This window comes from Anas platyrhynchos, chromosome 9 (genome assembly GCF_047663525.1).
Source record: "Anas platyrhynchos isolate ZD024472 breed Pekin duck chromosome 9, IASCAAS_PekinDuck_T2T, whole genome shotgun sequence".
NCBI lineage: Eukaryota > Metazoa > Chordata > Aves > Anseriformes > Anatidae > Anas > Anas platyrhynchos.
In genome coordinates, this window is record NC_092595.1 from 26247718 (window position 1) to 26272623 (window position 24906).

At 41.3% G+C, this 24906-nt stretch overlaps 1 long non-coding RNA gene across 6 annotated transcripts in view; it reads right to left on the reverse strand.

The window, feature by feature from the left end:
• Positions 1 to 13191, reverse strand: part of LOC106018109 (uncharacterized) — a 74484-nt gene extending 61293 nt beyond the window's left edge. Inside the window, exons 1-2 of one of the 6 annotated variants that reach the window (XR_002403671.4) lie at positions 12646 to 13177; positions 990 to 1108 (exon numbers count right to left, since the gene is read on the reverse strand). This is a non-coding gene — a long non-coding RNA (uncharacterized lncRNA). Of the gene's footprint in view, positions 1 to 989; positions 1109 to 12645 lie in introns of all 6 variants that reach the window. The other 5 variants (XR_005268077.2, XR_005268076.2, XR_002403669.4 and 2 more) reach the window with 5 other exon arrangements.
• Positions 13192 to 24906: the final 11715 nt, after the last annotated feature.

The following is a 24906-nucleotide window of genomic DNA, read 5'->3' on the forward strand; positions in this document are numbered from 1 at the left end:
GTAAAATCCCTACAAACTGATCTATGTTGGTAACACAAGAGTAAAGCACAAAGACTATGAGGACCAGATACAATATCATCTTTAAAATGCTTCAGTTGACTTTTATGGATTTTAGATTTTACTATTTCATTTTATTGCACAGCAACAAGGACTAAGATACAGAACGTAATACATGCAAAGGAAGAATCCTTTCAGAAAAGGCTGAGTATATCCTTTAGCACCATTTCTGTATTGTCTTTAGAAGAGATTAGGAAAAAGAAAAGGCAGCACTATCTCATGGCACGGAAACTAATGATTCAATACCCATAAAGACACGCATGTTCAAATGCCCCTCCACACTCCTTAAGCTCCATTTAAAACGTTTGTAGAACCTACCTTAAGGAATGCAAGCACCCCTTAAAAGGGTCTCGTAGCCTGTAACTTAGGTTGGTCTCACACTGTAGGAGAGGGCACACTTTCTCGTACATCAGCCTTATCTTTCTAGGGCTGGTATTCAACCTTTATATATGTGGATATATAAACCGCTTCACTTCCCAAATAAGAGTACAACTAGGGCCTTCATTTGGCAACATGGATTTGGACCAATTTAATGTTTACAGAACCAACTGTTTGAGAAGTTTCATCACTAAGTACATTCCCAGAAAGAGTGGATATTTTTAACTATGCCTTATGCTAAAGCAGAAGTGAAGCTAAAACTCCTAACTGCCCCACTGCCTCCTGATATTTATTAGGCTAGCTGAATACAGTCAGGCCAAAGAACAGACAAATGCTTGGAGCCATTCTTTCAACATTTGTTAGCAATAGGTTTTCACGATGTTTGTTGTTTTTTTTTTTCAAATGATCTATCAACCAACAAAATATCTTAGCAGCAGCATTTTCCCAATGTACACGTAAGTAGGAGAAAAACACTTAAAGGATCACAAAGCAAAGAACAAGAAGTTCACAGAGACAAGAAGTCAGAAATCACAGTTCTACACAGAAATCCCTACCATTTGCTCTGCTGACTGATGGCGGCAATAACCATGGTCTCATCGCTCACAAAGCATCAGATCACATGCTCCTTGCATTCAGTCCCAGTGCTCAAATGCAAGATGTCAGACATGAGCAACTAGGAAAGAGAAAAGGGTTTTTTCATTTGTTTGTTTTTGTGTTTGTTTTTTTGTTTGTTTTGCTTTTTCACAAAATAGCATGTGCAGAGTGACAAAAGCTACTTTTTCTGGCAGAAAGCTCACATGCACGCTAATATTAAAGTTCATTAAAATACACTTTAAAAAAATTATGAAGAAAAATTCTCTGAAAAATCACTTCATAGTTCTGACTGAGAGCTTGCAAGAATCATCAGACAGGCAATCATTATGGGAAATAGCAGCCAAGCACACCAAAAAATGACATCGCAACCACCCATCCAAAAAGAACAACAGGAAACCAACGCTCCAGCTCTTGGTCTGTACTGGGAAACACTCAACAACTGAGCTGAAGCTTCAGCTCAGTAGTAGTTCATTTGGTACTTGTGGTTGAGTGGACAATATTCTTGAGCCTACTAAAATCATACAGGTTTCTAGCCCCAGTTTGACTTGGAGGTTCTTTAGAAAAGGTTTGAATGTTTCAAATATATTTATTATCAATCAATGGGACAGAGGATATACCTCTTAAATGCAACTTTTGGAACTGATCACATAAAATAAGAACAATTTACCCCATATACCCTTTCAGGGACAATATGGTTTACCCTGGAAACAGCAGCTGCATTCTGTTGCAGGGTAAAGAAGAAAGCCTTAAAATATTAGCTTCTGAATTGAATTTAGTGTCAGGAGAAAAAAAAAAAAAACTTACTGAATTTAGCAGTCAACCAAGACACTTTTCTTGAAAGCTATTTTTTCTCCTTCCCCAGACAGAGATAATAATAGTCTTGAATCACCCATTCATTTTTCCATTTTTCACACATTTAAACTTAAATCTCATAACTGTTTAGTTCTGACGCCAAGGGGAAATGACCACACAAGTCTGATTGATTGTCAAAGAAGAAACATCAATTACAGTGCCTTCTGGAACCAAAGTCTTTCCTTCAAAGGCTTTAAATGCATCCAATGACCTTTATTAAAAATAGAAAAAGTGTTTTTTTTTAAACACTCGTTTAAATTAATTAAACAATGTTTCTACTAATAAAGCAAGAAAAAATCCTATCAAGTTTTCTTGAATTTATCTTTCTTTATAAGGATAAAAGTTAGCTATTATTTTAGGACCCCAGGAGCAACAAAGAAAAAGATTAAAAAATAAAATCTTAGAAAAATATCTTATTATACAAGCACAACAATAAATAAGTTTCTTACCCTAATCAAAGTGGTCAATTATCTTGTAGCTCAAATAAATAATATATTTGGAAAAAAGTGCAGAATTTGGAGAGGATTAACTGTTTTGTCTATTCATGCATTATATTCACAAGGTGTTCCTTCTGACAGTAACCAAGAAAATACAAAGTCTGTATTCATGCACATGCACCAGCTGCAGGGCATCGCCAGCTGCTGTGTGGATTTCATCCCGCTGTTATCTGGAAAGGACTGACGTATCCCACTTGGTATGGACCATTTGCAAGGTCTGTAAATTGACTAAACTTCTACAAATTTCAATGAAGATTGCATTATTAATGATTTTCTTCCACCCTTAACATCTTATGTCCGATAAGCCACTGTTCTGCTGCTTACACAATACAAACACAGAATTTTACTGACTAGTTTCCATACTAGTCAGTATGTTTCCATACTAGTCAGAGTGAAAGCTGTACCATGTCTAGGGTATTATAGATACAACAAGAAATTCAAAGAATCTTACATTTTGCCCTGTTCCTAACAATACTTTTTGCAGTCTCTTTACAAAGCAATCTCAGCAGACAGTTTACATTACTCTCAATGCTACTGGCCCCATGGCTCTAATTCTTTATTAGCATCACTACACTCAAACATATTATTGACATTTAAAACTTATAGGAGAGGAAAAAGCCACGACCTCTTGCATCAGGAAGCTGTTCATCATTGGATTTTATCCAAAGGGAATGTTAATGATGATACAGAAATGTGGTTAACCATTTTTCATAAATATAAATGGCATCTCCCATTTAGGATATGTTTCCTGTTTACTGTGGGAAGTGCAGTCAGAGGTGACATATTAACCTTGGTTTGTTTGCATGAACTTTTAATCTTCAAATGTGGACAAGCTGACTCTGAAGTTATTCTACCTGACAGATGAGAAATTGCTCCATCTTGTCCGCTCATGACAGAAGATTTCAGCAGATTACATGGGGCATCAGATCAGGCCCCCGTGCATACATTGTACTGCGCAACCGTAATCTATATGGTGAGACTTCTCTTTTTGCAAGGCCCTGATGGGTAATTAAATTACAGGATTTATCAAAAGAAGAATCTAAGAATTGCCCTTGTGGCTCACAACTAAGGTCCATGCAGCCCTGTGTGTTGTCTCAGCAGAGGCAGTAAGAGAAACTATTGGGAATAGCACAAGAGCACTGTGGTCCCTCTGACTTCCCCAGCATCTAAAGCTCACAGCTAATAGGAATGCCAGAGGGCACATCTCTGTCTAGTCCCTTTAGCATCCTTATGGGCATAGGCAACAGCCTCTGCCTCCTTCATGGCAGTCTTCCTGAGGATGCCTAAGGTTTTGTTGGCTTTTTTGGCTGCTGCACTCCAACACGCTGATTTCAGGAAACTGTAAATGATAGATCAACGAATTGTTTCCTGAGTTTTATCTGCCAGTTCCGATATCAGCACCATGCAGGCATGTTCCCTCCACAATGCACTACTTACATTGGAATACATACCTGCACTACTTACATTGGAACTTATTTGCTGTCTTTTCCTCCACTCAAAGTTTTGCAGAGATCCTTGCTATTTGCTCTACGAGACAATGAACTCAACACACTATCATAACACAGACATGTTAACAAATATCCAGTAACTGAACAGTAAAAATGGGTAAAGAAAAATCCAAGGGGATATTCAGCTTAAGAATGAGAATCTTGTTCAGAGTGATGACAGGCATTTATTATTATTTATATCAGAGTGGTAAGAAATCCACTTAAAGAGAAAGTCATTGCTTTTCTGTACTAAGTGACTAGGGCTTGCAGCTGAAGGAATAAATTATATTTGTTATGTCTATAAAACTTTGAAAGCACAAAAACCAGTTATTTCTTTTCTCCTATGAAATTTCAGGAGTGACATGTTAGCATTAGCGTAGAGAGGGTAAGACGAGTCATCTATTACTATTATCAAACCTTTGATTTGACTAGAGCTGGGAAAATTACAATTCCCGTTTGAAAACTCATGGAATTCTGTTAAAATAGAATATTAGCACCCACCTCACAGCTGCGTATGCAGCGATTACCTACAGGCAGCTTTACAGCTGAATATATAAGGCTAAGTCCTGACTTCAGCCGCTTGTCTGTTGCCCCAGTAAAGTTAGCATGGGCAGTGGTTCACACACAGCACAAGACCTAACAGGGTCAAATGCAGAACCTGCCACATAGCTCCCCAGATACAAAGCACAAAGAACGTGACCCACAGTCATCAGAGTTGCCAACGTTAAACAGCACTGTCTCTGTGGCTTGTGTGCCTTTGGGAAAGTAGAGCCATGCTGCTTGAGAAAAGAGACAGCAGAGCTGCATATGGCTTCTTCCTCCCTACAGGAGGGTTCCTCACCTGCTCTTCTCTTGAGAAGGAAATAAGCCCATTCTCAAACCCACCCTGCTCAGGGCAGAGCCACAGGAGACCTCAACACTGAATATTTTCAAAAAGTTATAAAAACTTTGCTCCATTTTTGGAGATCTCTTGCTCTCTCTATGGCATTTTCCTTTGGCTATTCAGCTCTGATTAATAGGAAGTTACTCCAAGTCACTTGTAATAAAAAAAAAAAAATGGACAAGAATACCAACTCCTCCTTTGCCATCCTGGTAATGAATTAATTCTGCTCAACTTCAAAGCAATCAGCAATTTTATGGTTGTTAAATGAAGTTAAGTCCTTATTTACCAATGGAGCTGTTCACACAAATGAAGACAGATTACGCAATAAAAATGTCCTGAGTTACATCCCTAAATAATGTTCAATTACCATTAGGTTTTGCTGTTTGGGACCTATCTTGAGAATGCTGAATGGTGTTGTATTGCAGTATATTTAAAATCTCTGACTTTCTGAAATGTTATTGGTACAGAGTCTCCTGTATTTCAAAATTGAATTATTTCACAATTTATTAAATAAATCAGATTCTAGCACAGCATGCAGAATGGATTCCAGTCACTGGTATTTATGATGCTTTTCAAATGAAAACAAGCCATTGCCGATTATATTTATGACCTTTTTAATTTGTAATTTCGTTTATAAAAATAATAGCTGTTTATACAAACAGTAGCAAGCAGGTTGCATTGCAAGTGAATGTGTGTATACTTATGTGGAAGGTGAATATTACAAGGGGTTGATACATGTACCATACACCTAAACTTTTACATTATCAGCTTTTTTCCCCACAGATGGTCATAAGAGTCTCCATTAAATTATGATTTGGTCTGTTTGTATAGCATAAAGGCAGTTCATCATCCTTCTCAAATATATCGGGTTATTACTCATGTAAATCGTTCACTCTGAGTTACTCAGTTTCCCTGAGAACAAAAATATGATTAAACAGAAGCACCACACAGTGCTTTGGAGGTGAGAACAAATGCATTAAGTGTGAAATAAAGATAGCATAACATGGCTCTCACTTCCCAACAGCCGTTTGGCAGTGCAATGTGTGGATGTGACAATAATGACAGCATACTGTCCTCAGAGGCAATAAGGCTCGTATCTAGACAAGCATAGAAAATGCGTCAGAGTTCCAGGGAGCCCCAGGATAGACACCTTGCTGCACAAGATATATCACTTTGGGCTGCAGGAAAGCAGGGAGCAAGCATTACTACAAGCAGCAGTGATCTCCCTACTCAGGTGGGAAAGCTTTAACATTGTGCCACTACCAGAGCAGTATAGTTAGCAGATAGAGTAGATTTAATAATATATTCTTATTCTTTCTTGCTGTTGATAAGTACTAAAATATAGTATTAAGGTTCTATTCTGGCCTCCTTAAAGCAACAGCATATTTACTTTCACATAAGTTAGTCAATTTAAGAGAGAAAGAGAGTCTGCCTTCCCCTCCTCTGTCCCCCTCAAGCTGGAGGCCGCTGCTGTTGCTGACAAGCGAATAGGGTAATGCACCAGAATCAGGATAACCACGTGAGAGAAGTGCAAGACCACTGACAGCTTCTAGTGGAGCATGAGAGAACAAGGCATGTGTATAAACCTACAGCCAAAAAGCCCAACAGACATGCCCAACACAGAAGGGGAAGAACACGTATTCAGTAAGCTCTTTACATAGTTTCTATTATACTCTCTTCTGCCAAGTGCTTTCTAACAACCCAAGACAGAAAAAATTGCAAACCTAGCAAAAGCCCATTCATCTGCAGATGTAACCATGCTCACTTGGGAGGAACTGTGCTTTCCCCCCTAGGCAGACTTTGCACATACTCTGTGTGCATGGGTGTCAACACTCCAGGCCCAGCTGATCACACTGAGATGCATCCTGCTACACGGTGGCGGCTTTGCTGCCTGGCTAACTCAAGAATGAGCCTTCAAAGGGGCCTCCCCTCAGTGCACAGCAGTGGGGGTGCTCAGTGAAGGAGCCATGTCTCTTCCTCAAAGACTCCCTACCTCAGCTACTACTAAAGACCTTCTTTTTTAAAGAGAGAAACCATGCACAAGGTGCTATAGAAGGACTGTAAGAAATAAGAGCCACCAAAATGCATCCGATTCATCTTCTCTACCAAAATCAATGGGGAGCTATATGACCCCTCAGGTACAGTGCAGTTGATTATAGCTCTGTACCATCACCTATCTTTTTAACTTGGAAAAGGAAAAGAAAAAAAAAAAAAGGCAGCATTTATCAGTGATAAATGTTCCTGGGCTGGGGGAGGAGGGGGACAAGACCGTTTGCCCTGGGTAACTAAACTGAGGGTCTTTTTCAGCTCGCAAGGTATTACTTTCTGTTGCAAGCACAAGAAACAGAAGAGAAATGCAGATTGATGTATATTTATCACAGATTCCACCTGGAAGTTCTAAAGGGCTACCATTGCCAAAGGATTGTTATTAACCATACATACACATTAAATTTCCTACAAAGTCCATATTTAATTACAAACAGACCAGTTCTATATCCTCCTGCATATCAAGAATTAATTTTTTTTAAGTATTAATGTAAAAATAGAAATGTAATGCATTCTTAAATAGTAACAGCCTTTGTAAACCATGCAGATGCACCAGCAACTGTTTAATTAACTTGGCAATGCCAAATGGTAGGAAGAAATCATTTTTCTTAGAACTATTCTCCCTTCTCTACTTTCCAAGAACAGTTTTCAGGATACAAAATGATAGCTGTTGACACCTTGTTGGCATTTTGGTTTGATAAAGGTAGATTTGGGATACTGTTAGTCCAAATAATATTTATTTTTTTCTGCTTTCTCATTCAAATTGAAACAGTTGATAAGAATTATGCTTGGAAAATTTGGGCATCTTATTATTCAGCTAGGAATCTCCTGCTTTATTCTTCATAAAAAAAATTTCTTCAACAACAGGTAAGCTAAATAATATTCTGCCAGTCAGTCATTGCATTTCAGGGAGATTAAATGGATTCTTAAGAAAAAATGGGTATTAGTGACAACAGGATAAGTGAGTTCTCTCTGGTACATGCTCTTCAGGGCATGCATGGGAAAAAGGATGGATTCAGAGAAGGCTGAAAGGCTAACTTGCTTATGAGGGTTTTTTAAAAAAAACTTTTTAAAGCAAATATAATCTTATAAGCAAATTGCCCAGAATAGAACCTGATTCACTTTGCCATATTTTAACCATTGTTAAAGCTAATATCTAGTAAAATCAGTATTCATCAACACTACTTACGTATGCATTAAGTGTCATATTCAGATCATTTATACTTCAGGGCAACTGTCTTTCAGCCAGTGCAGCAAAACATGCATGGGCTAATAAAACCAACGATAAAATTATTTAGCACACAGGATGTGGAAAGATTTGGCCAGGCAGGTATTTGCTGCTCTCCAGGAAATTCACATTGAACATTATGATTCTCTGAAAGCTAATTCCAAAAAGCAAATATGACCCAAAAGAAATCAAGTGTGTTTCAGATCAGGATCTTCATTGAGAACTATACACATTGCACAGTCCTCACCAACAGATACAGCTATATTTTACCGTAACAAAAAGAAATATTTAGAAACAGATAGAAGAACAGCACCAAAGCAGGATAGCATCACGAGGAAGACAGAAAGTAGATAAATGATATGTTATGGCAGATGCAAAAATGATTAAACAAATAGATATGTATGTATCCAAGGTTAATGCTCAAGCACAGTAGACAAGGAACACGAATGAAAAAGAACATTCAGAAGAGAGAAGCCAGAGGTTCTCTGTGCAAGAGACTGCAAAAAGACAGAATATCTGGCAACTACACATGGAACAGATTTTCAGGAGAGCATGGTAAAAGGGTGTCTTCTAAAAACTCAATTCTGTAAGTGAAAAATAGTTTTGCCTGTCAACAATACAATCATTCCATTAGGACTCAGGATCAGAGCAAAGGCCGACATAAGATCTAGCAATAGGCTGTGACCAGTCATTTTCCACATGAGCGATTCGATTTTACAGCACATACAAAGCCACATTCTGCACAGGAGACAGTTCACTGTAAAGAACCACACCCATTCAGCTACTAAGGTCAAGTGTGAATTTTTGGAGGCTGAAGAATGGAACAAAGTAAATACTGCTTATATATTTCTAATCTTTAGCCAAGCTCTCATTTATCAGTATTAGTCATTTCAGATTGCTAGCATTTCTCAAAGTGGAACTAGTCCCACTGGATCTCTTATTTTGCATTCAACTCTTACTGGTGTTACCACAGACCTTCTCAGCAAGCATGTCTCTGATGCCGTGGCTATGACTGCTGCATATGTTAACTAGCACAGTAAAAGGATACTTAATGCAACATGTGTTTTGACTAAACAGCTGTGAATATGAGAAATCTGCTGCTTATTATGCAATAAACTTCATAATTAAAACCAGATACTATTTAAAAAGAGTGAAGTACTCACATGTAAGCTAAGAGATATACTCAGAAACAAGGAGACTGATGAGGAGTTTTCGCATTGCTTGCTGTAAAATAAACCGACAAGCACTGCTTTCACATATAAAAAAGATATGGCAAGGCTGCACACCAACTTGCTGCTTACAAGCAAAACGCATTTCTTCAAACCATTAAGTAAAACAGATGAGCATTTTGTTAACACTGAGTTAGAACACAAAGTTAACTTTGTCCAAAATAGAAACAAATAATTTCAAGTAACTGGCATTTCTCTCACTGCTTTGTGCTTTCCCATGACTGCAGACATTACTGCATGTAAACCTACTTTTCAGAAAGACCGTTGTAAGCAAATTTGCTCTCCAAAAACATGTAGCATACCCATGGAAAGTGATTTTCTCAGACTATGGAGAGCATCATTCTAATACCTGAAACAGCAAACTCCTGCAAGGACACAGGAGGATAAAGTAGAAAAGATGTTAAAAAAATAAAAAAATCACACTTGTCAAGTATCAAATCTTTCCATCTTTTAGCACCAAGGTTTAACAGAAAGCCACAACCCAACAACAGGACCAAGAAGTGATTAAATAAGCTGCTTCTTTGCTGACACATCTTGTCTGAGTGAAAATTCACAGGGGAGCGTATGATTTTCACAAACATTTTTCTGGGTGTTTTATCCTCCCAAGATTGAAAACACCAGAACTTTTGCTATGGACAGATGTACACTGTCTGGAGTATGGATTCCTTGTGCTGTTTTTTTGTTTGTTTGTTTTGTTTTTGTTTTTTAAAGTTTATACCAGTGCAAAACAACAATTCAGAGAAATTAAAATTAAAGCACAGTTAGTTGGACAAAATAAGGTTAGCCTGGGCAAACTTCTGACACCGCTGTACAAGAATCAGCAGAAATACTATCTATAAGACAAGGCTGTCAAACAAGGATTTTTGCCTCAAGCAAATGGTATATCTCAAGAAATTTCATTCCAACAGCATCTCTGAGCATACAGAAACACTGGCAGTCATCCTAGGATAGGACTTTCATTAAATATCCCACATGTGCAACTCTTCCGATTTCATCTAAAGGATGAATTAGTTATTATCAGTCTACAACTTCCTCATAAGGGGGTGTCGAGAGGCAGGAGACCTTTTCTCCATTAACACCAGCGACAGGACCCGCGGGAACGGGGTTAAGCTGAGGCAGGGGAAATTTAGGCTTGACATCAGGAGGGGGTTCTTCACAGAGAGGGTGGTTGCACACTGGAACAGGCTCCCCAGGGAAGTGGTCACTGCACCGAGCCTGTCTGAATTTAAGAAGAGATTGGACTGTGCACTTAGTCACATGGTCTGAACTTTTGGGTAGACCTGTGCGGTGTCAAGAGTTGGACTTGATGATCCTTAAGGGTCCCTTCCAACTCACGATATTCTATGATTCTATGATTATTTTCATGCTGTCACCATTCTAGTAAATTAAAATGGAAACACACCCCATCTCTCCCCCTCCTGCATATAAAAAAAAAAAAAAAGGAGAAGACAAGAGAAGTGCCAGACCTTTTACTTCATTTTGTTCACAGAACATTTATATACGTGCTTTAGAAGAAATAGCCATATGGGCACTGTATTCAGTTTTACACTGTCCTCACTGATGAGAAACATTAGATAAAAAGCTGCTCACCCAAAATCAACTGTGTGTCTGTAACAGAGAAAGAACTTGACAGTGTTAACAAAGTAGCATTTCTTTTTATTAGAGTGTCAGTGAAAGGGTCTTTTTGCATTGTTTAATCTAAAGCTTTGATTTCTGGGAGGAATAGTCAAAGCTGGCAGCTTCAGTCCCTCATTGTTCTTTTAAGTCACTAACAAAGACATTGACTTTACACTAAGCAATAACAAATAAGCTTTAACTGACATTTCAATAGCATTTCTCTATTAATGTTTAACGTTGTTAAGAAAAGAGTATCATTTCACCATTAGCAGCTTCAAGGGCTTGTGGTCCTCCAAGAGGGCTGACTCTCTTGCTTTGCCTAGCACTGCTTACAAGATGTAATTCTTAGATAAAAGCCTTAAAATTTTACCCTAGAGTGCAACAGAAGCATTTGCACTTAACAGCTTTTCATGAGCACAAATAAGCCTGCAGCAATGAGAAATCAACAGCTTCATTCCAAGTTAAGGTTAGCTACTGTGTGACATCAACTCTGCCAATTCCAGGAGACAGCAATGATGTGAGGTCCTGATGCAGAGCACTAGCTTAAAAGAGCAAGCACGGCTCACTACCACATGGTCCCTAACCCTCAATACATACAGAAAAACAAAATACCTCAAAAAATGCAGAAGATCTTACTTGGGATTTACCTAAATCTGACATCAAAGTTAGAAACAAAGACCAACAACCTGCCTTTAAATTCTTAGTTTTTCCTCCTGAGATGTTTTCAGTAATAATCTGAACTTTTACGACTCATTAATTGTATCTGGACTTGCAATTTTACTTATCTGGGTAAACAAGACTCAGGTTTTCCAATACAATTGCTCCTCTACAAATCTTTCCTTCATAACTGGAAAGGAAGTGAAAAGGACTGTAAATAAAAATAAAGCTAAAAACATCTGTGATCGCATACATGCATTTAACCCTCCAGATCTTATTCAGTTCACTTATTCAGTTCAAGCTTCACACTGTACAGAGCTGTAAAATAAAGTACACATTCTGAGAAAAAGAATTAAGTTAAGTTCCCTAAACTCGAGTTCTCTAGACTCAAAGACTGATTCAGGATAGCAACTCATCTTCACAGATGAGCCAAATTAAATTATGGAAAAAGCATGGTGCATATCTCCTTACTACTAGTAAAATGTACAAGCAATACGGTTTTCTGAGAGAAACTACATTTTACAAGTATAGATATGTGCCCACCATAGTCTCCTTTAAATCCATTCTTATAAATAGCTAAATTTCTTTCAGTTCATTTCTACCTCCCTTGTTTTTGATCTCTCCCCGCCAACATTAAATTCTGTGTTGGTTTTTTGTTGTTTTGTTTTTTTTTTGTTTTGTTTTCTCTTCCTTACAAACTGAAATAAGAGTGAGCTCTCCAGGGCAAGGCTAATCACATTGGACAACTTTGCCTTACTAGTAAGGGTTAGAGCCCTTTCTCAGCAGTTTTAAAGGTCTTAAGACAACAGGTTGCCACTGAAGAATTTCTGGTTAGAGGTTACAGGGCCGTGAAGCGGACTTAACAAAGACAAACACACAGTGGTTAATCAAGATCAGTGTTTCTGCCAACTGCTTTAATTTTAATGTTCTCAGCACATCATCAGTTACTACCTGATCTAGCTCAGTACACAACATACAGACAGCCCAGGTCACAAGGTGCTTGATACTGGAGCTGCACCCAGCCATGATTATAGCCTCCCAGTTTAGTAACAAACCACAAGTCATTAAAAAGCAAGCAAATCATGATGATAATAAATAAATAAACCAACAGAAAACCTACCTGACCAGATTATATCACCTCACTCCCCTTCAGCCTCCCTCTTCACCACTGGGCATTTTTCACAGGTGGGGCAAGAAGAAGTTCACAGCAATCGGGGCACCTCATTAACCCCACATGGGCTGTCACTATTGCAAAGCTGCTTCCAATATTCAAATATTTTTAATCATCTGCCATCCCCATCAATCACAATCACTGCAGGTGCCTTGAAGATATTTTTAAATTGGTAATACTCTTCCAAGATCAACTTAGTGTTTTTTTTTGAGCAAATGTGCAACAGTTAACCAAATGTAATATGTTTGCCCTGATTTGGGGAAGAAGACAGTTAGTTATGCAGTTGAAAATACAAACATAACCTAGCAAACTTGATCCAAACTTCTATATTCCTATATGCTTTAGAGAATTTCTTTTCAGCTAGGAATATCCATACTAACCTTGAATAAAACTATGCTCTGATTTCCCAAAGGGAGGTAGGGCTTCTGAAGTTACATTAAGACTGATGACAATAACAACATGTACTTAAGCACCAGTTTTCACCCTTGTGAGCTCTACAATAAGAAAATCAGCGGAAGCAAGTTACACCATCTTAAGCTGCAGGCATCAAAATTAATTATTTTACACCAATGCATGCCTCAAAAGGGACCACTGTCATTAGCATAATAAGCGTTACTGCACATTGTGAATATTATGTGTGGGTTTTTTATGTTTATAAATCCCTTTTGGCCATAATTGTTGTGTTATTGTTATTTGTAATAAAAACACAAAACAAAAATTTGAAATCTTATTAAAATGTATGCAGTTAAACACGGACTAAAGTGTATATAATCATCCCACAACTTCAGACTTTATGGACAATATCTATCATGGTAGGTCTTTAAATATATTAATTGCATGGATTTCAAGTGCCATTAACATTCATTCAATATTGTTATTCCAGAAAGCTTCCAGCTAGGATTAGGACCTTTTGGAAACAACATTTAATTTGCAGAGAAGATAATTTTAATCTATTTCAATGTATTAAAAATGAACAGAAAAATCAACTAATATTGTTTTAAACACTGCAGACCTGGCCCACAGCTTACAGAAATTAAAACCAACCCCTCCATCGATAGCAGGCAGTAGAGCAGAGCATAAACGAAGCAGGGCCCCAACTGGGGCCCAGTTCACCACACGTTCCCTGCTGCAGGGAGGTGTGAGCTAATGCACTTTTTCATGCTCTCATCACCTCAGCTGAGTCCCCTAACTAATAGAGAGAGCAGATGCTGAGGTGGAAACAGACGGTGCATTAATTGCTTCTTTTAGGATTAGCATTAAAGTGTGTAATGTGTAATATTTAACCCCCACCCTCAGAAAACACCCTCTGCTCCTGCACTTTTTGATCAGCCACTAGCACGCTGCAGTGATAGAAAAGAAGGATTTTGCCTTAAGCCAACAGAACATTTATAATCGTTTGACTTTGTACAAACAGCATAGCTTAATCTTGCTTCTGTTTCTGAATGCAATAGTTGTTTGCTTTCTAAAGTGCTACGAGGCAACATTGAGTCACTGGTGCCAGATACCGTATTTATAATTACATTTCAGAGTCAATTTATGAAACAATTTGTTAACATATAATAACTGTTCTTGGTGAGAGGAATATTTTTGAAGGGCAGTTCTGCAGACAGTCACTCTGAAACTCCTGGTACTTAATCTCATAAATTTACATTTGTTAACCCCAGGCTCCAAGCAATTTTTTCCTATTAATTACTGCTTTCCTTCCCAATTTTCTCCAAAGTTTTGGTAGTCATATGTGCAATTTCCTCCCTCAGATTATTTCACAGCATTACAACTAGCTTTAAAACAACTCATTTTCTGCTCAGAATTTGCTATGTTTTAGAAGTGAACAAAATATTTTTTCCTACTTTCAGCTCTGTTGTAAAGACCAATTAGCATCTGTGAGTACTCCAGTACGTAGATATAAGCAAAGGAAGAACAAGGAAAGAGTTCTTGTAACTGCCCATGAATTTCTTCAGGAAGAAAGGGGAGAGAAGTCTTACACAACATTTTTTTCTACCCCCTTTTAATAGAAGCACTGGATATGATATAGCATAAGATTTGACAAAAATAATCACAATTTTCTTGCTAACAACTGTGACTTGTATTAATTGAATCATCCCCTTCAGAGGGAGAACACACATGCTGCAAACACTGCCTGAAAGGAGAAAGGAAAATTCCACTGAGAATTTGATCTGCCACTTACTGTTGCTGAAATAACAGCTGATAGCACGAATCACACCAACCAATCACACCGCTAACATCTCTCCCATGTTAGTTTCCACTATCCCTATCTGTGAGCTGTTGCTGTATACATCTTAGCTGTTTACCCATGTTACAGATATGCTCCTCAGGACTCACGAAGCGAAAGGAAACCTTTCTGGTAACATCAGTGGGATTTGGATAAGATCTTTGAGCCACAGACAAGGGCAGAAAAGGCACCTCGGCTGTCTTGAATCAGCAACTATCAAGTCCTTGTCTACAAAATCAAACAGAAAAGAAGAAACCTCAGGAAGGTAAAGTTTCAGGACTGGTACCATATGCATGTAACCCAGAAGATGTAAGACCGACATTAATTAGCTCACATGCAGCAGAACATTTTAATTAACTAACCACCATCAGTGTTGTCTTTTTTCAGTTAAAAAATAAAATAAAATCTGAAGAGCCTCAAAAGTAGTATTTCATTCCATTTGTATCTGGAGGGGGGGGGAGAGCAGGTAGAGGGAAGCAAAGAGAGCATTGGCGATTACATGACACTCTTCAATGTGAGAGAATTATGAGGAAGATAAACTTGACTGTGTAAATTTAAGTCAGGAAAACAAGCCTGTTTAGATCAGTCCAAAATGAAAGGACTGAACTTAATTAAGTAGCATCTGGCTTATGGCAAATCTCATATCATAAATGCTTTGGATAAGTATCTGCTGACCAAATCTGGACTTGTCAGGACTTTCCAGTAACTGCTATATAGCAGACTTGTTTAGAAGCAAAGTTTAAGGTATTAACTTTGGTCTATTTTAGAATCTGTTTGCAGCCTACATAAGGGATCGAGCCATACAAAAGACTATCTACATATTGCAATTCAGGCCTACCTGAATGTGAATAACTGCCATTATCCACAAAGATGAAAGCAAGCTCTAAAAGTAAAAGAACATGAGAGGCTTAAAAACTGGAGGGGGAAGCTCCTGACTTATCAAAATAGTTAATAAATTTCAGGAAGCAGAATAGGACAGCACTTGAAAGACTAGTGATGCTACTAAGGCAGCAATGTTTTTATTTCTTGCCAAAAAGATGGTGACTTTGGCACAAAACACTTCAGTTTTATCACAGAATCACAGAATTTCTAGGTTGGAAGAGACCTCAAGATCATCGAGTCCAACCTCTGACCTAACACTAACAGTCCCCACTAAACCATATCCCTAAGCTCTACATCTAAACGTCTTTCAAAGACTTCCAGGGATGGTGACTCCACCACTTCCGTGGGCAGCCTGTTCCAATGTCTAACAATCGTTTCAGTAAAAAGTTCTTCCTAACATCCAACCTAAAACTCCCCTGACGCAACTTAAGCCCATTCCCCCTCGTCCTGTCACCAGGCACATGGGAGAAAAGACCAACTCCCACCTCGCTACAGCCTCCTTTAAGGTAGCTGTAGAGAGCGATAAGGTCGCCCCTGAGCCTCCTTTTCTCCAGGCTGAACAAGCCCAGCTCCCTCAGCCACTCCTCGTAGGACTTGTTCTCCAGGCCCCTCATCAGCTTCATCGCCCTTCTCTGGACTCGCTCAAGCACCTCGATGTCCTTCTTGTAGCGAGGGGCCCAAAACTGAACACAGTACTCGAGGTGCGGCCTCACCAGAGCCGAGTACAGGGGGACGATCACCTCCCTAGCCCTGCTGGCCACACTGTTTCTTATGCAAGCCAGGATGCCGTTGGCCTTCTTGGCCACCTGAGCACACTGCTGGCTCATATTCAGCTGACTATCAAACATCACTGCCAGGTCCTTCTCTGCCAGGCAGCTCTCCAACCACTCATCACCCAGTGGTTGGGGTTATTGCGCCCCAGGTGCAGGACCCAGCACTTGGCCTTGTTGAACTTCATGCAGTTGACCTCAGCCCATCGGTCCAGCCTATCCAGATCCTCCTGCAGAGCATTCCTACCCTCAAGCAGATCAACACACGCACCTAGCTTGGTGTCATCTGCAAACTTACTGAGGGTGCACTCAATGCCCTTGTCCAGATCATCGATGAAGATATTAAAGAGGACCGGCCCCAGCACCGAGCCCTGGGGAACGCCACTAGTGACTGGCCTCCAACTGGACTTGAATCCATTTACCACAACTCTTTGGGCCCGGCTATCCAGCCAGTTTCTAACCCAACGAAGCGTGCGCCAGTCCAAGCCAAGAGCAGCCAGTTTCTTGAGGAGAATTCTGTGGGAGACGGTGTCAAATGCCTTGCTGAAGTCAAGATAGACCACATCCACAGCCTTTCCCTCATCCACCAAGCACGTCACTTTATCATAGGAGATCAGGTTCGTCAAGCAGGACCTGCCTTTCATAAACCCATGCTGACTGGGCCTGATCACCTGCTTGCCCTGCAAGTGCTGCGTGATGACTCTCAAGATAATCTGCTCCATGAGCTTCCCTGGCACTGAGGTCAAACTGACAGGCCTGTAGTTTCCCGGGTCAGTCCTCCGGCCCTTCTTGTAGATGGGCGTCACGTTTGCTAGCCTCCAGTCAACTGGGACCTCCCCCGATAGCCAGGACTGTTAATAAACGATGGTAAGCGGCTTGGCCAGCTCCTCTGCAGTTCTCTCGGTACCCTCGGGTGGATCCCATTTGGCCGCATCGAATTGCGTACATCTAAGTGCTGTAGCAGGTCACCAACCATTTCCTCGTGGATTGTGAGGGCCACATTCTGCTCCCTGTCCCCTTCCACCAGCTCAGGGTATGGGATATGGGGTATCCAGACAGCAACTGGTTTTGATGCTAGCAACTGAGGCGAAGAAGGCATTAAGCACCTCCTCCTTTTCCTCATCTCTTGTAGCTAAGTTTCCACCCGCATCCAGTAAAGGATGGAGATTCTCCTTAGTCCTTCTTTTTGTGTTGATGTATTTATAAAAACATCTTTTGAAAATGTACGTATCTATGTTTCCCTATATAGATTCCCTTTTTTGGATTCATGTAATTATACCAGACCAGACATTGTTTCCAGTCAAATTGCATTAATGTTGAGGTAAATTTTTTTTGTGGTTATAACCATGTGCTCAATGCTAGAAGCCTAAATACAGCAAAAGAAATGATAGTTCATGGAAAAAATGTGCAGGATCCTGACACCTATAAATAATTTATTGAAATATGACCAATAACATCTATCTAGCACTTCCAAGTAAAAGTTTATAGGGTAGTACCAATTCACTAAAATTAGTTCGAGCTTTAAAGGGGATTTGTGTTTTAGAGCTGCGTGTCACAACATGTAGATCATGTAGTATGTTTTATGTCAGTTGTTCAAAGACCTCTGCATTCCTTCACTGGTACAACACTGTTCCAGCCAGGCTTCATCAGCTCCTCCTTCAGACAACAGGTATCCACAAACTTGCAAATTGGTCGGGAAACACTCTGAACTGAATATGAACTGTGCATGGAAGAAAAACATTCTGTTTCCCAGTCTCTGCTGAAAATTGGCTTGAATGATTAAATGTATTCATAAATAGAGCATCACTCCTTTACTGTAGTCATACCATACTTTACTCACCTGCAAGGAAATACATACATTTCATCCAGTACATTTCTAAAAGGATATGCTTGTCTTTGTGCTAGTAGTATTTTGACTTCAGCAATATTTCAACATCTAATGATAGTTGACTGTGTAACATAGAATGAGCCTGACCCCTTACGTATGTTTCAGAGGAGAAAATTAAGAACATTAGTCATCATGATCAGAATTGTCTTTCTAAGCCTGCTGGTCCAAACTGCTGCTATAAAAGGCAACAACATCAAAATACACCTCTGTATTTTGGATAATTTTTTTTAATTAAATATATACAATGTATGCTTTTTACATATTCTTATCTAGGTATACAGAGAATATAGGTATGTTATTTAGACACGTTTGTATTCTTACTTTGTATGTACACTAAGAAAATCTTTAAGAAACTGTCATTCACCTTCTGGAATTTGTATTTCACAGAATTTCTAGGTTGGAAGAGACCTCAAGGTCATCGAGTCCAACCTCTAACCTAACACTAACAGTCCCCACTAAACCATATCCCTAAGCTCTACATCTAAACGTCTTTTGAAGACTTCCAGGGATGGTGACTCCACCACCTCCCTGGGCAGCCCGTTCCAGTGCCTCACAACCCTTTCAGTAAAGAAATTCTTCCTAACATCTAACCTAAAACTCCCCTGGCGTAACTTTAGCCCATTCCCCCTCGTCCTGTCACCAGGCACATGGGAGAACAGGCCAACTCCCACCTCGCTACAGCCTCCTTTAATGTACTTATACAGAGCAATAAGGTCACCCCTGAGCCTCCTCTTCTCTAGGCTGAACAAGCCCAGCTCCTTCAGCCGCTCCTCATAGGACTTGTTCTCCAGGCCCCTCACCAGCTTCGTCGCCCTTCTTTGGACCCGCTCAAGCACCTCGATGTCCTTATTGTAGCGAGGGGCCCAAACCTGAACACAGTACTCGAGGTACGGCCTCACCAGAGCCGAGTACAGGGGGACGATCACCTCCCTAGCCCTGCTGGTCACAGTGTTTCTGATACAAGCCAGGATGCCGTTGGCCTTCTTGGCCACCTGAGCACACTGCTGGCTCATATTCAGCCGACTGTCCACCATCACTCCCAGGTCCTTCTCTGCCTGGCAGCTCTCCAACCATTCCTCTCCCAGCCTGTAGTTCTGCTTGGGGTTATTGCACCCCAGGTGCAGGACCCGGCACTTGGCCTTGTTGAACTTCATGCAGTTGACCTCAGCCCATCGGTGCAGCCTATCCAGATCCTCCTGCAGAGCCTTCCTACCCTCGAGCAGATCGACACACGCACCTAGCTTGGTGTCATCTGCAAACTTACTGAGGGTGCACTCAATGCCGTCATCCAGATCATTGATGAAGATGTTAAAGAGGACCGGCCCCAGCACCGAGCCCTGGGGGACGCCACTAGTGACTGGCCTCCAACTGGACTTGGCTCCATTTACCACAACTCTTTGGGCCCGGCTATCCAGCCAGTTTCTCACCCAATGAAGCGTGCGCCAGTCCAAGCCAAGAGCAGCCAGTTTCTTGAGGAGAATGCTGTGGGAGACGGTGTCAAAAGCCTTGCTGAAGTCAAGGTAGACCACATCCACAGCCTTTCCCTCATCCACCCAGCGCGTCACTTTGTCGTAGAAGGAGATCAGGTTCGTCAAGCAGGACCTGCCTTCCATAAACCCATGCTGGCTGGGCCTGATCGCCTGCTTGCCCTTCAAGTGCCGCATGATGACTCCCAAGAGGATCTGCTCCATGAGCTTCCCTGGTACTGAGGTCAAACTGACCGGCCTGTAGTTCCCCGGGTCTGCCCTCCGGCCCTTCTTGTAGATGGGCGTCACATTTGCTAGTCGCCAGTCAGCTGGGACCTCCCCCGATAGCCAGGACTGCTGATAAATGATGGATAGGGGCTTGGTCAGCTCCTCTGCCAGTTCTCTCAGTACCCTTGGGTGGATCCCATCCGGGATTTGTATCAAAGCATCCTAAATGCTGCTACTCATTGGTGTTAAAAACTTAGAAATATAAATCTATTCAATAAACACACACACAAAAGCACCTGATAACCATGCTACACTCCTCTCGGTTGTGTTGCTCCTATCCTCCTATTTGCATAGTTCATTTAATAAACCATTCCAGCCCACTGCAATAAACTAAACAGTTTAAACAAGCTAAACTAAACAAGCTAAAGTAATCTAAATGATGTACAAACTAACATGTTCTTACCATTCATTAAGATTTCCTAGGAAACATTTATACTTTTTTGAAAAACAGTTAAAGTCAGAATAAACAACCCGGTCTCCATACATGTAGTAAAACAGATAACATCCAAAAGCTATGAAACAGAAGTGTCAAAGGCACACCCTGGCCTGGCTGGGCTGCCCAAGAGTACTAAGAGATAATGGCTTAGAATTAGAGATGGGAGTGTGCTCTGGCCAAGAATTAAATAAAGAAAGCAGCCACCTAAGTTAGACTTTTCATTCATATGTAATCATATAAAGAACTAACACGGTTCTTGGGCCATTAAGAACCAAAATTGGAAACAAACAACTAGGTCATCTTAGCATTCAAATGGGAGGGTAGTTAGCCACACTAATTAGCCTCATCCTCTGCCCAGAGATTTCCGTGTTTTTATGCAGTGCCACAATGTCTGTAGGCCCTCCACTACCTGCAACAAGGGGTGGAGGGCCAGAGAGAAAAAGTACAGAAGTGTCTTTTCTCCCCATCACAGCCTCACAGCACAGAGCTCTTGCAATGGGAGGGGAGCTCCTGGCTCCTGCATGTTCACCCAGGTGCTCTCACAACTCTTTGGCTCTGTAGCTAATACACACATTTTCAGTTCCATATTGGCTAATTAAACTGGATTTTGATAAAAGTGGCAGACATCTGAGGAAGAATTGCTTCCACAGTGGAACAGGTTCCGTTCCATGCTCAGAGACTTACAGCTGTTTTTTTGCAGTATCAAGCTAATGAGGACTACAATTTAGCTGCTCCTTATCTTACTTAATAAAATGTTTGCTTTTACTTATAACAACTAGATTAGAAAGTGCTGACCACAGTGGTTTGCAGATAGTACTGCTCTGGGCCTCAGACAGTAGGGGCTTGAATTCTTGCTCTGTCAAAAGCTGCCTGAGAACCTCCAGCAAGTTACTGAGCATTAAGTGGCCTAATTCCCCTGTGAGATGACAGTAATAGTGCTTCTGCCCTGCCCAGTTTTATCCCACGGGAATTGGGAAGGGTTGGGTTGGTAACTGATAAGTGCCTGGAACAACTGGGGTGTTCAGCCACAGCTACAGTAATCCTCATCCTTGCTCTTAAATACTCTGAGGAGGAAAAAAGTGGTGTTTTTGCATAAGGCAGAAAAGAAGCTGCTTAATTCCTCTGAGTTAAAAATACAGTCTTTTACTCTTCTGTTGGTTAAATTTCTTTTCAGAAACAGTAAAAATCCCTTGTAATAAGAAAAATTGTGTTTCCTCCAAGCAATCTGCTCAGAGAAAAAAAAAAAAAATAATCTTTTCGTGCTTCTGCTTAGCTCAAAGAACATGGTAAATAATGTTACGATGGTCTTATGGCTGTGGTTTTTGGTAAATTAAATAATTCCAGAGGTAAAAATTGAATTCTACATCTTTCCACAGTTAGCCTGGAGGGGAGAGGTTTTTTACATAATAATTATCACTGATAACACTGCACACTCTCCATTAAAATTTAATCACAATGATTAGGTTTAATACGAAGTGGAGGCAACTGAAACACCAATCTTTGTTTCTCCTCTCATTCCAAAGTATAAATGTGTTTTTATGAATACGTACTGTTTTCAAGTTTGCCACAATGGGAAGTCTTGTTTGTTGTTTTGAGAAAAGACATTTTAAAATGACTAATTACACATTAGTCCAAGCCCATTTTTCAGGGACGATTAAGCAATGCAAACAACAGCTTGCTTTACCATAAGCACAGCCTTTTCCAGAAACTGATAATTTTATGATCAGTTAGAATTAAATGGGATATTTCTTAGAACCTTCAAGCACCTTAAATCATGAATATGTCAATAGCAGGTTTCCAAACTATCCTGTTCTATTGCACAATTAAAGAACTTGATAGAACTTGATAAAGAACTGAAGGAGCCACCACTGTTACAGCTGGGATTTCTGTATTTCCATTTTTAACATGCTTTTGTCATATTTTAACTCATTTCTATGTTGAACCTCATTTTTACATAACATTTGCTTCGGATAAGATGAATTTACAGAATCACAGAATTTCTAGGTTGGAAGAGACCTCAAGATCATCGAGTCCAACCTCTAACCTAACACTAACAGTCCCCACTAAACCATATCCCTAAGCTCTACATCTAAACGTCTTTTGAAGACTTCCAGGGATGGTGACTCCACCACCCCCCTGGGCAGCCTGTTCCAATGCCTCACAACCCTTTCAGTAAAGAAATTCTTCCTAACATCTAACCTAAAACTCCCCTGGCATAACTTTAGCCCATTCCCCCTCGTCCTGTCACCAGGCACATGGGAGAACAGGCCAACCCCCACCTCGCTACAGCCTCCTTTAATGTACTTATACAGAGCAATAAGGTCACCCCTGAGCCTCCTCTTCTCTAGGCTGAACAAGCCCAGCTCCTTCAGCCGCTCCTCATAGGACTTGTTCTCCAGGCCCCTCACCAGCTTCGTCGCCCTTCTTTGGACCCGCTCAAGCACCTCGATGTCCTTCTTGTAGCGAGGGGCCCAAAACTGAACACAGTACTCGAGGTGCGGCCTCACCAGAGCCGAGTACAGGGGGACGATCACCTCCCTAGCCCTGCTGGTCACAGTGTTTCTGATACAAGCCAGGATGCCGTTGGCCTTCTTGGCCACCTGAGCACACTGCTGGCTCATATTCAGCCGACTGTCCACCATCACTCCCAGGTCCTTCTCTGCCTGGCAGCTCTCCAACCATTCCTCTCCCAGCCTGTAGCTCTGCTTGGGGTTATTGCGCCCCAGGTGCAGGACCCGGCACTTGGCCTTGTTGAACTTCATACAGTTGACCTCAGCCCATCGGTCCAGCCTATCCAGATCCTCCTGCAGAGCATTCCTACCCTCGAGCAGATCGACACACGCACCTAGCTTGGTGTCATCTGCAAACTTACTGAGGGTGCACTCAATGCCGTCATCCAGATCATTGATGAAGATGTTAAAGAGGACCGGCCCCAGCACCGAGCCCTGGGGGACGCCACTAGTGACTGGCCTCCAACTGGACTTGGCTCCATTTACCACAACTCTTTGGGCCCGGCTATCCAGCCAGTTTCTCACCCAACGAAGCGTGCGCCAGTCCAAGCCAAGAGCAGCCAGTTTCTTGAGGAGAATGCTGTGGGAGACGGTGTCAAAAGCCTTGCTGAAGTCAAGGTAGACCACATCCACAGCCTTTCCCTCATCCACCCAGCGCGTCACTTTGTCGTAGAAGGAGATCAGGTTCGTCAAGCAGGACCTGCCTTCCATAAACCCATGCTGGCTGGGCCTGATCGCCTGCTTGCCCTTCAAGTGCCGCATGATGACTCCCAAGAGGATCTGCTCCATGAGCTTCCCTGGTACTGAGGTCAAACTGACCGGCCTGTAGTTCCCCGGGTCTGCCCTCCGGCCCTTCTTGTAGATGGGCGTCACATTTGCTAGTCGCCAGTCAGCTGGGACCTCCCCCGATAGCCAGGACTGCTGATAAATGATGGATAGGGGCTTGGCCAGCTCCTCTGCCAGTTCTCTCAGTACCCCTGGGTGGATTCCATCCGGCCCCATCGATTTGTGGACATCCAAGTGCCGTAGCAGGTCACCAACCAGTTCTTCGTGGATGGTGAGGGCCACATCCTGCTCCCCGTCCCCTTCCACCAGTTCTGGGTACTGGGTATCCAGAGAGCAACCGGTTTTGCCGCTAAAGACTGAGGCAAAGAAGGCATTAAGCACCTCCGCCTTTTCCTCATCTCTTGTAACTAAGTTTCCCCCCGCATCCAGTAAAGGATGGAGATTCTCCCTAGTCCTCCTTTTTGTGTTGATGTATTTATAAAAGCGTTTTTTGTTATCTTTAACAGCAGTAGCCAGATTGAGCTCCAGATGAGCTTTGGCCTTCCTAATCTTGTCCCTGCACAGCCTCGCTACATCCTTATAGTCCTCCTTAGTGGCCTGCCCAATTTTCCAAAGATTATAAACCCTCTTTTTCCTCCTAAGCTCAAGCCACAATTCTCTGTTGAGCCAGGCTGGTCTTCTTCCCCGCTGGCTCATCTTTGGGCACATGGGGACAGACCGCTCCTGCGCCATTAGGATTTGCCTCTTAAAGAGCGCCCAGCCTTTCTGGACCCCTCTGCCCTTCAGAACCGCCTCCCTTTTTTTTTTTTTTACTCAGGAAGAGTAAGTAAAGAAAGGGTAAACAAATGGCTAAGATGTGTTCCCCTACTAACACTACTCAATTCAGTTCATACATAGTGTCACATATTGAGAATAAATCACACAAGCTTTCCAAAATGTACTTCACCACTATAA